The sequence below is a fragment of the Sceloporus undulatus genome, chromosome 5 (assembly GCF_019175285.1).
Source record: "Sceloporus undulatus isolate JIND9_A2432 ecotype Alabama chromosome 5, SceUnd_v1.1, whole genome shotgun sequence".
NCBI classification, from domain to species: domain Eukaryota; kingdom Metazoa; phylum Chordata; class Lepidosauria; order Squamata; family Phrynosomatidae; genus Sceloporus; species Sceloporus undulatus.
Genome location: NC_056526.1, coordinates 160039318 through 160052684, shown reverse-complemented (window position 1 = coordinate 160052684; position 13367 = coordinate 160039318). Strand labels below are relative to the sequence as shown.

Genomic DNA, 13367 nt, shown 5'->3' with positions numbered 1-13367 from the left:
GTCATTTTATAGTCACAAGCAAAAACTGCCTGCTCAGAAGGGAGGAAAAAACTATTCCATTCAAGGGAAAACATGATATTTGTGAGTCTACCAATTGCTGCTCCAGTAATTGTTTTTCAAATATAAACAAGAGTGGGGGGGGGGGGGGGGGGATATCTCCTTTAAAGTTATAACTGGTAACCCACATGCAGCCTGAACCTATGCATGTTTACTCAGAAATAAGCCCTGCTGAACTCAGTGGAACATTTACACATACAAGTGTACAAAAAACATGCAAGCTTAGTTCCAAAGAACAGATGACATTAGTAATGTTTTTTTTTTAAAAAAAAGCATGTTTCATCTGTGTGATTTTATTTTTGAGGGGGAGAGAACTCATGGGAACTTTTATTTAACCCACTCCTCCAATTCTACGGCTGCTTTTCTGTCTCTTCCACATCCACCGTTTGATACCCAACCAAGAAATAAAGAGATCAGACACGTAAATTGGATGAATAAATGGCCATTTATTTGACCTATAACCTATTTAATGCTAACTCTTGAACTGCAAAACCCCCATATCCACCCCAAAGGCAGGATCTTTCCCAACCCCCAGGTCCCTTGACCTGTCTAAGCTGTTCCACAGCCTAACCTTTCACCACAAGGGGGTGCCACTGGTATGCACGAAATAGTTCTTTATCCCCCATATGGGCCAGTGAAACCTATTAAGCAGCCACCAAAAGCCAATTACCAATCCCTGCACACAGTATGGGATAGGCGGGGGGGGGGGGGGACGGGAAAAGGGGAGAAAATTCCCACCTGGCCCCAAAGCAACCAACTAGGTTCACACTGCAATTTAGGGGTGTCTTCAAAAAAAATGAGGCAAGATGAGGGGCAGCTCAACTTAAAATATATGAGCTCCACCCCGCATCATGTGCCTAAGCTTGGCCCATTGGGCCACGCTTATTTTTAAATCTCAGGCCGCATTCGTGGAGGGCATCAAATACGCACTGTCTCTCCATGACTCCGCCTTTTGTATGGGTGTGAGTAGTTGCTATTTAATGCAAACAACACCTTTGGGGGCAAACAGCTAACACTCAGGGGGCAATATTCAGCAGTAAAGCAGCACAAGACCACACTCTAGATCTGGAAACTGGAGGAGATATCTGATTACAGCCTTGCAGCTGTTTTTTCTTCAGAATAGAAGCAGCCAAGTTAACCATGTGACTAATGAAATGTGCAGTTTGGTCCTTATTTGAAAATAAGTCCAACTGAACTTAAGTAGCCAGATGGAGTGCTCCTACCTTTGCCCACCAAAGGACATCTTACAGCTACTCTTTCTCTTTTTAATGGATTTGCTGTGGTGATGGTGGTGGGGAGACTGGATAAAGAGGTAGGAAAACACAGGAAAGTTACAGTGGAAGATTGCAGTAAACGCCCCAAAATCAGGCACGATGATTGCTCAATAATAGCTTTGTCTAGAACAAACTAAATACGTTTAAAATTGTAGAGGCAGCCACATTGGCCATAAAGCAAAATACACCCAAATCCAAAGTATACTTTGTGGTGGTACCTTTATTCATAGTAAAGCAGAACAAAAGCCAAAGGGGCTGGAAACATCCAATAAAATGAATGTTAAAAAGGGAGACAGAGCCTCAAGATGGGTAAAATAATGTTTTTATTTCTTAAAACAGATTCTGTTTCTCTAGTTTACATCAGACATCTTTATTTAGCCAAGGCACAAAATACATGATGCTAGCTGTCAGGTTCCACTGGCTCCTTCACCAGGCAAAGATAGTTTAAAAATAATAAGAAGAAGATTGTATTGTAATTCTTTTATTACTTTTGCTCCAAGTTCTCTTATGGCCAAGAAAGTATGTAGCCTCTACCTCCATTGACCACATTAAACACCATCTTAAACAAAAATCTCAGTCAAGACCCTGACACCATCACTTTTTCCCCCTCGCATGACTTTTTTAACCATCTCTGCATGTTGAAGAAGCCGGTGAGTTTTATAGGCTGCTTTATTCTGTACATTTTCATTGGGCAAATTGAGAGGTTGTCTGCACTGGCAAAATGAAATAGATTCAAATCAACTAAAAGCCAGCCTATTCAGATGATGTATGGTGCAAAACCAGGTGGAAACCAACACGAAGCCAGGCTAAAAACCAAAGCAAAAAGAAGCTCTGTCACTCCTCCGTTTTAACACAGAAAATGCACATCATCACACTAGCATGGCACACGTGCAGGGATGCGAGAAAGCCCAGGAGGCATATGGAAGGTATCGAGCATGAGCCCTGGGACTGGTGAGATGCAGCCACCAGTGCCATTGCTCATCATAACATGTGTGTGTGTGTGTGTGTGTGTGTGTGTGTGTGTGCATATGTGGCCAGCAAGACTATTGACTTATTGTACCAGCGAGCTGTTACACACACCATGATGCAAAAGTACAACAACTGCAGGAGGTCACCAATAATGTAATTGATGTAATTAAAACATACAGAAACCAGACAGTCCAACAGGGGGGCATGGGGTGAAGGGGGAATCCCCATTATTGTGCTTTCCCAATGTATCTCTGGGCACACCAATGCACTGTATGGGTAGTGTATCACTCATGCAACTGTGTGGCTGGCCACATGGGACATCCAATGGGATGGTAGGTGGGCAGGAAGAGGGAGGTAAGGATAATGTACTATTGCCCACATGAAATAACTCACTCAAATTCTTACCTTTAAAAAAAAGTTAATGAAGATAATAACATGCAAGAATCTGTCTTGAACTTATCTAGGTCAAGAGTTTGCGTATGAAAATACAAGTTTTTTCTTACTCTTAGTTATGACTCCTATGCATTCTATAGTTCATTTTATGAAACTGACAGTTAAAAGAAAACTGACAGAGCAAATGCAGACCCATGTTTTCAAAAGACCCAAAACAGTATTGCTGTCATGTTGAGGAAGGAGCAAGCTAGTTTTCTGCCTGGACCAATGGATGCAAACTACAGGAAACGAGATTCCATCTAAACATTAGCTGACAGTAAGATCTGTTTGACAGTGGAACACACTCCCTTGGAGTGTGGTGGAGTCTCCTTCTTTGGAGGTTTTTAAACAGAGGCTGGATGGCCATCTGTTGCGGGTGCTTTGTGTCTCTTACATGGCATGAGGTTGGACTGGGTGGCCCTTGGGGGGGTCTCTTCCAGCTTTAGGATTCTATTGTTTTCTGGGCTAAGTTACACTGGTGCCTCGGGATACGAAATGATCGGGTTACGAAATTTCCGGGATACGAAAAAGTTGGATTGGCAAAAACTGTTTCGGGTTACAAAATATTTTTCGGGTTACGAAATTCATTTTGGCGCGAAATTCAAATGCTGCAAAGTGCAGCTATAGGCTTTCCAGTGCTAACTGCAGCCAAAGCAATACTAAATGCCTAAGCAAAAAACACAAATAAAAAGCATTAGAATCTAGCATTCTTGTTCACCAACAATATATTCTAGATTTGAGTATACATTTTATGCTGTGATTAGAGTGGTCAAGAGTAACATTAATGAAAGCCACAAATTTCAAATATAATGCACTTAAAATCATGGGAATTTCCCAATTCATTTCGGCGCGAAATTCAAATGCTGCAAAGTGCAGCTATAGGCTTTCCAGTGCTAACGGAAAGCCTTTTCGGGTTACAAAATTTTCGGGTTACGAAAGGAATGGCGGAACGAATTAATTTTGTAACCCGAGGCACCAGTGTAAATATATTTCTATTATCTTACTGTTCGCATAAGAAGTTGCCGAAGCTATGAAAATAACAGAAGTATGAGATGCCAATTATAAAGGTTAAAATGAATTAAATTATTTACATTTTTCAAAAAAAAAATCTGAGAAATACAGTCACAAATACTTATTTAATAAACAGACTAGAATCTCATATTATCAAAGTGGCAAGATAAAAAAGAAGAAGCTTGAAAACAGCTGATACTTTTGATTCCTTTAAATGATTTATAGAATGATGGCAAAATGTAATAGCATTAAATGAATGCACAGTCAACAGAGAAGGGTTTCCCCTTGAAAAGCTCTGCTGTAACAGTAACTAGGCCCCAGATGCTCTGTGGTTAAAGCTGTCACTTTTGCTGCCTGAAGTACCACAAGAGTGGAATGTAGTAGTGGTGCTCCTTCCTCTAAACTTCAGTTTTGACATTTTTGGTTATTTTCCTAGGGGGAAAAAATTAGCTGACAGACAAAGACTAAACATTTGTCTTCTGCGTCATCATCAAATATACCCTTTTACAAAATGAGATTTCTGTTGATATATTTGTTCACTATTTTTCAGAATATATTGATTTTTAAAAAGGTGGTTGGGCAGACTTGCACTTTCAAGGAAGCCAATGGTCCAACACTTTTCCATACCGAAGAAACTTATGTTGAAGCCACAGTTTACAGGTGTCCTCACAAGGACTGCTGGCAATTAAATGTGTTGCTATAAACAGTGTCATCAAGTGAAATGTTGAAAGACATCTTAGAAACATAAAGGAAACTTGAACTAGTTTATGAAAGGTTAGAATCACTAAATAGCAGTGAGAATCATATGTGTATTTCTGATTTCTTCATATGGTTGTGGAAATGAAGAAAGCTTAAAGGGGAGGGGGGTGGAATTAAAACATTTCAAATTTGGTGCTGCAGAAATGCTCTATGGATAACATGTACTGTCAAAAAGACTAATGAATGGGTCTAAGAACAAACCAAGTCTAAACTTTAACTAGCAGCCGGAATGTCAAAACTGAAGCTATCACACTTTAGACATAGCATAAAATAACATGTTCACTGGAAAAGATGATAATGACTGGTAAAGTTGACAGCCGTAGGAAAAGAAGACCACTTTACATACAGATCAATTAAAGGAAACGACATCCTTGAGTTTACAGGATCTGAACTGAGCTGTTGATGACCTGGGCTCTTGGAGGCCTGTCACTATGGTGGATTTTCAAAATAAAGCAGCTTTAATTTATCCATGTTATTCTACCAGTAAATGTGAACTGGATTAACTGCAGTAACGTGTAAAAACAAAACTCCAAATATATACTGAGAGTGAGAATATAATCAGACAGGGTTTATAGTATAGAAGTATTGCAGAAGGGGGTGCTTAACCTTCCTGGTGCTTGTCATTTCTCAACATTAAACATTGCTCCCCTTTAACATTTTTATAGTACAGGGGCCAAACCATATTTCCCTGGTAAATGTAACGAAGATTTTTTTTTAAATGCAACTTTTCAATGATAACCCACTTTTACTCAATTGTTCTAAAATATTTTTTTTTTCAATTCCAAGTTACCAAAACCAAATACGGATGTATATATAGTGCTTTTTAAAATGACAGAAAATAATACTGCATTTTCTTGGCAACTTTTCTTTAGACAACCATGCCTGACAATATCCAGCTTTGCCATACATGGAGAAACACAACATGCGCAGCAGCAGCACAGAAAAAGAGTCACCTGCAGTGCCATTCTTTGGCAGCAGTTTTTAGATAATATCACCACAGAAATTCTATACTGAGTGTATCCATGTACTGTGGATCATCACTGTGCTTTTTTCCACACAACAGTGAAAACACAACTTAAAGTTATGCTAATGGCAGACAACCAATTTTATAATAAAACTGAGTGAAAGTTCAATAGCGCAGTTGAATTAAATATTTAACCTCATTTTCAATACCCCACAAAATTAAGCAGATTCAAAATAGCTTAAATCCAAACACTACAGTTTTACTGCACTAGCATTTACATTGTTCATCTGCGGACATCATCATGATATTACACCAACTCTTATTAGCTTGGCAGGCAAATGCATGTGTAAAAAAGCGTAGGGTTGGTGTGTTAAGTGCTTAGTGACTACTGTTTTTGAAAGGACACCATTTGAAAATTGTGCACTTACACTATTACAGTTTTCAAATGACAGTATTCCGAAGATTATAAATCTGTCCAGTCTGAAGCAGATTTTTTTTATTAATATCAATTCATATATGTGCATTCTAAACCAATTTTTTAAAAACAAAAATTCAATGTGCTTGGGAAATACCAGAAGTAAATGGATTAGGTTTTGAAGTTAATTTCAAAAACTGTCTTAGATTTAACTAATACAGAATCACAGGTTTGACTGTCCCTATTTGACTAGGAGGAATATAAATATGGAAAATAGTTTTATGTATGTTTAGAATTGGCAGGACACACCTGTGTCACATAACAACGGGGAACATCAGGCTATACAGAACAAGGCACTTCATTCAGCTCCGCTAAGCTATGTACCAACTACCTGTAAAATAATGCCTACATAGCATTCTGAAATGGAGAGCCGGCAAGGTGAAGTGGTCTAATTGGCTGCACTAAAAATCTGGAGAGCAGGGTTTGAATCCCTGCTCAGCTATGGAAACCCACTGTGCTACTTTCAACAAGGTTCATTGTCTCAGTCTCAGAAGAAGGCAAGGGCAAACCCTCTCTGAACAAACTGCGCCAGAAAAACCCCATGATAGGGTCACCTTAGGGTTGTCATAAATCAGAAATGACTTGAAGGCACACAACAGCAACAAAGCACTGTCAAAGGCTGCTACTAATACTGCTCTAGATTTTAAATCATAGCCAACCACAAGCTATCAAATATCTGCATTACACATATGTGACAAATTCAGACTCTTAGACTAGAAATTTTTTTTATGTTGCATGCTTTGCTTGAGTGTATTTTTAATCCAGACAGTGACAAGAACATTGTACCCATCATGTTCTTCAGAGAAACCTGACAAATTATTTATGCCACCAAATATTCTCTCTCAGTCTCTCTCTCTCTCTCTCTCTCTCTCACACACACACACACACACACAAACACACAAAACCGTTCAATGTAGGAAATAATTCTATAATGTCAGGATATTACAAGTACAAGAGAAATGATAGACTTCACTATTGCAAAAGAAATAGAAGCATATAGATAGATAGATAGATAGATAGATAGATAGATAGATAGATAGATAGATAGATCATATCAAAATAACTGATATATAATATTTTCTGTTCCATGTTTCTACTGATTTTGAAATAAAATGAGATTACAAAGCAAGAATAATCTGTTCTCAACATCAGCACTCAATGTTAACATTCTTATTTGCTTTGCAAACAATGAAATGTCTACACAGTTCCATATCTAAATTCAGTTTACTGGGGGTGGTGGTGTTTTTGTTTGTCTGAAGGAAAAAAGGTCATCACAAGTAATCTCCAAACAGCATTTTTCATTCTTCCCTAAAACTAAAATTGCTGGGTGAATTGGTTCAAAATAATGTTCTTGATATAAAAAGTGGCTGGTGATTACTCATTCCTAAAGTTTTTATGTATATGCCCAAAGATATGAGGCTTCTTCCAATAATTGTCAAGACTGGTAGCAACAGCTGCTGGATTGCAATGGATTATTATACTGTAGTTCTGGAAAGGATTCATATAGAAATTATTCCTGTAGAAAGGATAGGCAGTAATGTTTCATCTATATAGTCTGCTCAAACTGATAAGCTAAATTCAGCATCCCTAAATTACCGTAAACATCCCTAAATACTGTAAACATCTTGGAGAGTCTTGTCTACATTATATATTCAAATACATGTTGGAAAGCCTCTCTAGTGTCATTCACATTCTCATGCCTTCTAGTATTAAACAAACCGATTACTATATGTCCCATTATCCCCTGAACCAGCACATCTTATGCTATGATGAGTGGGATGATAGCAATTTCAGACCAGTATCTCCAGAGGGTTCCAGTTTGAGGAAAACTGGTGTAAACCATACTGGGTAATTGTTAAATAGGTGTGGGCTACCAAATTAACTAAATCAGCGCTGTATGAAATCCAAATATTCATTTAAAAAAACCCAAATAACACATTTCCAGTTAACACAGATACATGTTCTGCTGGCTGGGGATGATGTGTTCAAAAGGTTAACAGCCTAAAGTTTATGTCTGAGTAGCATAAACATGATTGAGTTACATGCACTGGGGAAGAAAGGATTATAATAATAATATTTCCATCAGATACAAATCTGATTCTCTGAGTGCGCTACTGGAAATTTTGGCCCAGGTTTCATACCAAGTTAAATCAAAGAAACTCTAAAATATTTTAATTGATTCTGAAACCAGTCAGGACAGAGTCGGGACTCAAGCCGCAGTGAATCAAACCCCTAAAGAAAACCCCCAGTTAGGACTTGATCCTAGATTAACATCACAAGCCCTTTGTCTAGTGCTGATCCATTCATTTAAAAAAGTCCTCTTCCAAGTAGAAATTGGAACTTTCTGGCTTCTCATAAAGCGACTGACATTCCAGCAGAGTACAGTAAACAAATCATATGAAAGCTGTGGTTTTGCAGGATCATTTCCAATGACCTTCTCATTGTAAACATATACTTTACTAGAAATTGCCACTTGCGTGTATATACTTTTCTAAAAAAAAAAAAAAAATAGCACCACTACAATAGGATTGAAGGGAGGCTGAGAAACCAAGAACAGAATCATCTAATCCCTAGAGTCAGTAGTTAAGCCCCTCTCCTCAAAGTGACCCATGATGGTTGTTTCAAAGTCAGTATCCTTGCTCTTTGTGGCAGTGGCAAGGATATTGTGTTTACATAACACAATAAACTAACAAGCTTGAAGGAGGCATGATACTTTCCCAAACAAGCATTAAATAGGTTCAGAACAAATAAACTGGTGGTGAGAGCTTTTTTAAAAAGAGCAGGAATAACCTTCAATTATATACTCCTTGGGAGATAACAAAGCTGTATCTGCAAGTGATTAAGCGATACTTTATAGTGACATAGTTTCAACTCTGTAATACAACCCACACGTATTTCATATGCCTTCCACCCAGTAAAATCTTCCTTTGCTTTAGAATTACTATGGATTAAAACAGGGCAACTGCCAAACTCAATAGCTAAGATAATTCAAGGAATTTTCCAAAAGACACAGAAGTGAAAACAAATATTAAAAAGATCTTAAAAAGTACATTTGTTGTTACAAGAAGATTGGGTTTTTTTTTGGGGGGGAATGACTGGTTTTAGAGGGTTTAACCTTTTGGAAGGATAAAAAAATGTAACTTTGTATAACAACAATAAAATACCATTAACTACAAGCAGCTTCTTTTTTTAAAAAAAAGTTCCTTTTCTTTCTTCCTCTCCTTCTGGCCCTTATATATATATAATATATACACTTTTTTTAGCAAGAATGAAAGAAACTGACACAGAAATTGAGCCTCATCTTTAACACCAACTGTCACTGAATTGGGAAAAGAGGCCAAAGCAATGAAAAGAATGTGAACATTTAAGATCTGTGCAAATGTTCTGGCAACATTTTAAAGGAATGTTTAAACCCCAGTCTGAAAGAGCTTGTTTGGATTTTGCTTTGGTCGAACTGTGGCGATGATGTGGGTGGAGGCAGAGCCAGGGTCCTATATCTTGCAAGTGGTTTTGTTGTTGTTCTGTGCCATCAAGTCCTTTGTGACTTATTGTGACCCTAAGGCAAACCTATTGCAGGGTTTTCTTGGCAACATTTGTTCAGAGGGGGTTTGCCATTGCCATCTTCTGGGCTGAGAGAGTGTGACCTGCCCAAGATCACCCAGTAGGTTTACATCACCCAGCCAGGATTTGAACCCTGGTCTCCAATGTCAATCCAACACTGGCTCTGCAAGTGGTTTAGGCTGCAGGAAAACTTTGGAGGAGGAAAAAGAGGAGAAAAAGAAGCTATATTAAAATAATAGGCTGCCTCTGGCTAACCTCTTTAGATTTTCTTTTTCTTCCCCCTTCCTTTTCTCTCTCTCTCTCTCTCCAAATCACCCTCTCCTGTGGCATGAAATGCTGAACAACTTTCCTGTTTTAAAAAGAAAAGTGGCCGGTAGAGTATTTAATAAGCAATGAAAGAGACTGCTAATGCAAGGAAGAGAAAGAACCTGATAAGCAAAGCACCCAGCCACCTGCACACTCTCTTTCCAGGCAGGACCCCTCTGAAAACACATTGCTACTGGCTCCCTTCTCCATCTGCTGGGCATCTGCCAAGTGCCAGCCATGGAGTCCTGCTCAGTCTCTTGCCTTCTTGCATTAAGGAAGCAGGGGCAGCATGGGATGTGAAAGAGGGCACCACTGGAGCCCCAGGGAGAAAGGAGCCAAACGTTGAAGATGTGCCTCACTGAAGACACCCTCCACCTCTTCCAGAACAACAGAAGAGGAACTCTGCTTCATCTCTGTCCCCTCCAGAAGCTAGGCTTCCCCTAGATTCCTCTAAAAGCAGCCTGGGACCCCCAAGGAAAGAGCAACCTCTTTCTTCCTAAGTCTCTTCCCTTGCTTCAGATGGGGTGCCTTCCCTAAATCTAACCTTCCTTATCCTTTTCACTTGGAGAGAGGGGGAAATTTCCCCTTCTGCCAACAACCTTCCCCTTGTAAACATATCATTTACTAGAAAATGTGACTTGCATGTTCAGCCAGCCCTCTGTATCCAGGCATTCCATGTCTTGAAAATATTCAAAGAATATATATATATATATATATATATATATATATATATATATATTCCAAAAAGCAAGCCTTGATTTTGCCATTGTATAGAGACACCAATTACTCTGCCATTGGATAGAAGAGGACTTGAGCATCCATAGGTTTTGATCCTAGAACCAAACATGTACTTTTTTTAAAAAAGGAAAGGAAATGTAGAACAGAATCATATATAAACTCTACAGCCAGAGCTCAGTCTGTTAAGGAAAGTATGCTCCTCTCCAAGGCTACAGCCACCCTGCAGAACTAATCCGGGTTGACACCGCTTTAAGTGCCCTGTCTCAATGGGGCCACAACATACTACAATTCCCAGAATTCCATACCCTTGAGACAGGGCACTTAAAGCGGTGTCAACCCGGATCAGTTCTGCAGGGTGGACGCAGCTTTATACAAAGTGTTCATTAATTCAGCTTGAGTTGCAGCCTCACTAAGCATCCTTCAATTAAAGAGGAACTTTCCATGGAAGTCACAAAAGCCTGCGCTGAAATGAGAAGGAGGGGAAGACAGAGTAAAGCCAAGAGCGGGGTTTAAAAGGTGCGGAGAGGTAACTAATCCGCCTTTCCTTGCCTAGGTCGGTTCTCCGATCCTATTAGCCCCAGGCGGCTGAGGGATCTAATCTCTCCCCTCCACCAACCAAACCATCCCAGCAGAATGGATGGTCAACTTGGAGGCAGTTCTTTCAAAGCTTGGCAGTAGCAAGAAGCCCAAGAGACTGGCTGAAACTAAGAAAGTATGGGGGGGGGGTCTCCTCTAGGATGTTGAAGGCAAAGGTAACCAGGCGTCCTCCTTTTCCAGGACGGGTCCTCCATCTCCACCTGCCCTCATTGTAGAAGTTCTCCCATTTCGACTTGTCTGAGAACCCCCTTGAAGTGCCATGGCTCGAATGCTTGGAAGTTCTGGAGCAAAGCTCTCTGGGGCCACACAACCAGCTGCAATGCCCACAATTCCTCGCATCGAGCCAAGCGGATAGTTTTTGCAGTGTGGATGGCTTTGCAAGAAGCACGGCTTTCCATTTCTATCGGAGTGGTTTTAATATTCTGGCATGCCCTTTCTCCACATAGCCCTGTTTCAATATTTGAAGGGGTGTCACACTGAGGAGGGAGCAAGCTTCTTTTCTGTTGCTCCAGAGAACAGGACCCGGAGCAATGGATTCAAACTACAGGAAAAGAGATTCCAGCTCAGCATTAGGAGGAGCTTCCTGACCGAAAGTGGAACAAACTCCCTCGGAGTGTAGCGGAGTCTCCTTCCTTGGAGGTCTTTAAGCAGAGGCTGGATGGCCATCTGGCAGGTATACTTTGACTGAGAGTTCCTGCATGGCCGAATGGGGTTGGACTGGATGGCCCTTGCGCTCTCTTCCAACTCTTTGGTTCTACATTTCGAGGCGGGGGGGGGGGGGGTCGGGCACATCCTCCACGTTTTCGGAAACGTCCTACCTTTAGCAATGCCTCCTCCTCTTCCTCCTTTGCGTTTTTAGGACATTGGCTCACTCTGGTTGGAGCCAAAAGTCTGGACCAAAACAAGCAGAAACTCCCAACTACCTGCAGTGCAGCCCCAGAAATTGCGGTTCGAGCCTTAGACTACGACTCTGGAGAGCAGGGTTCGAGTCCAAGGTCGGAATCTCTCTCAGAATCAGTCTGGCTGCATCCACACTGGAGACATAACCCGGTTGGGTACCGCTTTAACTGCGCTGGCTGAAGGCTATGGAATTCTGGGAGTTGGAGTTTGTTGTGGGCCCCGAGTGGAGCTCCGCTCGTGGACCCACAACAAACTTCAACTCCCAGAATTCCATAGCCTTCAGCCAGACTTAGAGTCAAAGCGGTGCCAAACCGGGTTATGTCTCCAGTGTGGATGCAGCCAGACTCCCTCCTCAGAATTCCCATCGCACGGAGCCACGGCAGTCAAAGCGGTATGACAACGGATTAGTGCTCCAGTGCGGACGCAGCCTGATTCGTCCCGCGAGTCCCTCTCTTACCTGAACTTGCTTGGCCACGCGCGTCCTCCGAGACCAAAACGCGGGTGGCCACTCACTGAAGGAAGGAAGCAGCGAAGAGCCCTGGCGCCCAGTCCTTCTCTTCTTCTTCTTCTCTCTCCTTCTCTCTGAGGACTTTTTTCCCCTCCTCTTTTGAGGCAAGTTTGGGGAAAGCCAACCACCTCCCCCCCAAACAACTTCCCTCCAAGTGGGAGCCACGCGAGTCCGAGTTTTAGGCGCAGCAGCAGGAGGCTAGTAGTGGGGAGCAGCAGCAGGTCCTTCCATAGTCTTCCAGAAAAGGCGCGAGGGAAAGCCTCTCTCTTAGTAAGAAGAAGAAGTGTCCTTCTCCACAGGGCTCTCTGAGAGGCTGGCAAAGAAGAGGGGAAAGGGAGGCCAGGGTCCTCAGGGAAAATGGCTTTCTTGGTCCTGGGGAAGGCAAGGCAAGGAGCAGGAGCTGGAGGAGGAGGAGGGAGGGCGCCTCTCTCTGTGCGCCTCAGAGGCTCACTCCCTCACTGCCGGCAGAGAGTTAGGGAGCCTGGTGTTCGCCCTCTGTGTGTGTGTGTGTGTCACTTGAGTGGAGCTGGGAAGAGACGCCCCCCACTGCACCATACACACACACACACACACACACACACACACAAAGCCATATATATATATATACCCTCCTGCCCTGGCCCTACTGCTGCTGCTGCTGCCACACACACAAACCAAAGCCTAGCTCTCCTTCCCTCACATTCAGGGAGTAGCTGGGTTGGTCACTAAACAACTCCAAACAGTCAAGTTAGTCAGTCAAATTGTATTTCTTTTGGACAGCGGCCTTTGCCTAAAACAGTATCACAATAACAGCAAAATAAATACATATTGTGAAGT

At 41.5% G+C, this 13367-nt stretch overlaps 1 protein-coding gene across 1 annotated transcript in view; it reads right to left on the bottom strand.

Moving 5' to 3' along the window:
- Positions 1-12998, bottom strand: part of NDNF (neuron derived neurotrophic factor) — a 42689-nt gene extending 29691 nt beyond the window's left edge. The window contains exon 1 of the mRNA XM_042466657.1: positions 12501-12998. The gene's annotated coding sequence lies outside the window, so the exon portion shown is untranslated. The remainder of the gene's footprint in view (positions 1-12500) is intronic.
- Between the last annotated feature and the right edge of the window lie 369 nt (positions 12999-13367).